The following is a 3,162-nucleotide window of genomic DNA, read 5'->3' on the forward strand; positions in this document are numbered from 1 at the left end:
ATTATAATGTAACAATAGTACTTCAATTCAATTTACATGTTGCTACTGTATCTTTATGTTGGTTTTGGAAATCTCTTGCCACTGTCTTGTGCTTAGAGTATTCTTTTTAATAAAATTTTGCCTTTTCCAAACAAAACAAAAAAACATAGTTCAATATAGGTCAATTTTATATAGTTCAATATAGGTCAATTTTACATAGTTTAATTTAGAATGAATGATATTTCAATTTTTCTTCTAATATTTATATTGTAGTTTTTATTTTAACATAAACTCTACTCTATTTTTTTGGGGTTCTAATATAGTATCAAAGATTTTGGTTAATTTAATAGGTCATTCATAATAATAAAATTTTCTTTTAATTTTGTGGTGATGGATTATTTATTTTATTTAATTATTTGGTCTTGTCAATTTACGTGTTATAAATTGTTTAATTAAAAATTTGTTTCACTAAATCATTAAATTTCAGAGATGAGGAAGTTTTTGGTTCCTAGAACAAGTATTGAGAAAGTGAATGTTAAGCAACCAGAAGTTGAAGTAGAAGAAACACCCCCTAATGTGGCCAACGAGTTTAATCCAAATGAGATTGTGCGTGATCCAGGATGTAGGAAACAAATTCATGAGTATGCTCCGGATATTCAAGACCAAGTGAGGAGGGCATATATATTGAAGGGTCCAACGCAACCTGATTTAGCAAGATTTCCTCGTACTCAATTTGGGAAGCATTCAAGAGCATTTTGTAAAGCATGGTATAAGAATTATACATGGATTGAATACAGTGAGTCGAAGGATGCAACTTATTGTTTCTATTGATTTCTCTTTAAGCCGCCCGGGAGGGCCGAACACTTTGGTTATGAAGTCTTCAACAAAGACGGATTTAAAGATTGGAAGCATGCATCTAAAGGCTTTAAAGATCATATTGGTAGTCATGATAGTAAGCACAACTCATGTGTGAAGCACTATGATGATTATAATAATCAAAGACAAAGTGTGACAAGTATCTTTGCTAGAGCAGCTAGGGAATCAGAAGAATTGTATAAGATCCGTTTAACTTGTTCTTTAGATTGTACTAGATATCTCTTAGCACAAGGCATTGCTTTTCGTGGCCATGATGAAAGCTCTACTTCTCTAAACAAGGGAAATTTTAGAGAGATGGTGGATTGGGTAAAATCTAATGATGAAAAAGTAAGAGATGCTTTTGATCGTGGTCCAAAAAATTGCACTATGACTTCCGGTGACATTCAAAAGGAGCTTGCAACGTGTTGTGCACATGAAGTTACCAAGGTGATTATGGAAGATCTTGGTGATAGACAATTCTCTGTGCTTATTGATGAGTCACGTGATATATCTGTCAAAGAACAAATGGCGGTGATGTTGAGGTTAGTACAATGAGTTTGTTATTGAAACTACTACAATTATTAACTTAAACTTGTAAATTCCATTCAAACATAGACGAATACATTTAAATTTTTACTTATTTTTCTAGGTTCTTGAACGACAAAGGGAAAGTTGTGGAACGATTTATTGCTCTACATCATGTCAAATATACTACATCTGAGGCACTAAAGGATGCTCTTTATGGTATTCTCGATCGTCATACGTTATCTATTTCAAGGATGCGAGGGCAAGGATATGATGGGGCTTCAAATATGATAGGTGAGTTTAATGGTTTACAAAGAAAGATTCTAGATGAAAACCCTTATGCTTTTTATGTCCATTGTTATGCTCACCGTTTGCAATTGGTGGTTGTGTCTGTTGCTAGTAGTTGCTCATCTATTCATGATTTCTTTGAGTACATCTCCTTGATTGTAACCACAACAAGTGCATCTTGCAAGAGAAAGGATGCTTTGAAGGAGGCACAACACCAAGATATTTTGAATAAACTTGAGAGTGGTGAGATATCTCAAGGAAAGGGCTTGCACCAATCATCTAGTCTCGCTAGACCCGGAGATACTAGATGGGGTTCACATTATACTACCTTGATTTGTTTGTATCAAATGTGGTCCTCCGTGTTAGAGGTGCTTAGTATTGTTGATGAAGATGGATGTGGACCATCTCAAGCGGCGGGTTTGATAGAAAAAATGAAGAGCTTTAAATTTGCTTTCATTTTGAAGCTTATGTTAAAGTTTTTTGGTATCACTAATGAACTTTAAAAAATCTTGCATACAAAAGATCTTAATATTGTGCTTGCTATGTAATTAGTTGATGATGTTAAAGCTCGATTGGCTATATTGAGAGAGAGTGGTTGGAATGATTTATTTAGTGATGTCTAAGAATTTTGTTTTGCTCAAAGTATTCTGGTGCCAAATACGAATGAAGAAATACCGGTTCGGGGACGTTCAAGAAAAGAAGGGAGGACTGTCAATAATCTTCACCATTACCGTGCAGAGATTTTTTATGTTGCTATTGACAAAATATGTGTGGAGATGGATCACCGGTTTTGTGAAGGAAGTAACGTTGTGCTGGATTGCTTCTCATGTCTTGACCCCAAGAACTCTTTTTCCAAGTTTGATGTTGATAAGCTTGCTCGTCTTGCTAATATTTATCATGCAGACTTTTCTGATGATGACCGTGGAACAATAAGGGAGCAACTTGAGACTTATGTACATCAAGTAAAAAGGCATGCTTCTTTTACTTCTTGTGAAGATGTTCAAAGTTTGGCTATAAAGATGGTTCAAACTGAGAAATATTTGGTATTTCCATTGGTTTAAAAGCTCATTGAGTTGGCTTTGATATTGCCTGTGTCGACAGCATCCGTTGAAAGAGCTTTTTCAGCAATGAAGATTATCAAGTCTAATTTGCGCAACAAGATCAACGACGTGTGGTTCAATGACTTGATGATATGTTACACCGAACGGGAGATATTCAAGTCACTTAAAGATGTTGATATTATTCGAACATTCACCGCAAAGAAGTCTCGGAGAGGGCATTTACCTGTTAATTTTATTTAGCACACTATTCGCAGGTGAGGTTTCATCTCTCTTATGTAGCACACTTTATGATTATTTATATATTGTCACATGTAACGTTCAGTTAAATTTTTTACCCAGGCTATATAAAATTTTTGGCTCCGCCACTGGTTATAGTTAATACCTTTTTTCTATGAGTTCATGAAAAGTTTAGGTATGTAATTTGTCTACTTTGCATATTTAGGTATCAACAATT

The 3,162-nt window shown here is 34.5% G+C and overlaps 1 pseudogene; it reads left to right on the forward strand.

The window, feature by feature from the left end:
* Nucleotides 1–468: 468 nt before the first annotated feature.
* Nucleotides 469–2,948, forward strand: LOC131638113 (uncharacterized; annotated as a pseudogene).
* Nucleotides 2,949–3,162: the final 214 nt, after the last annotated feature.

This window comes from Vicia villosa, unplaced genomic scaffold (assembly GCF_029867415.1).
Source record: "Vicia villosa cultivar HV-30 ecotype Madison, WI unplaced genomic scaffold, Vvil1.0 ctg.002171F_1_1, whole genome shotgun sequence".
Lineage (NCBI taxonomy): Eukaryota > Viridiplantae > Streptophyta > Magnoliopsida > Fabales > Fabaceae > Vicia > Vicia villosa.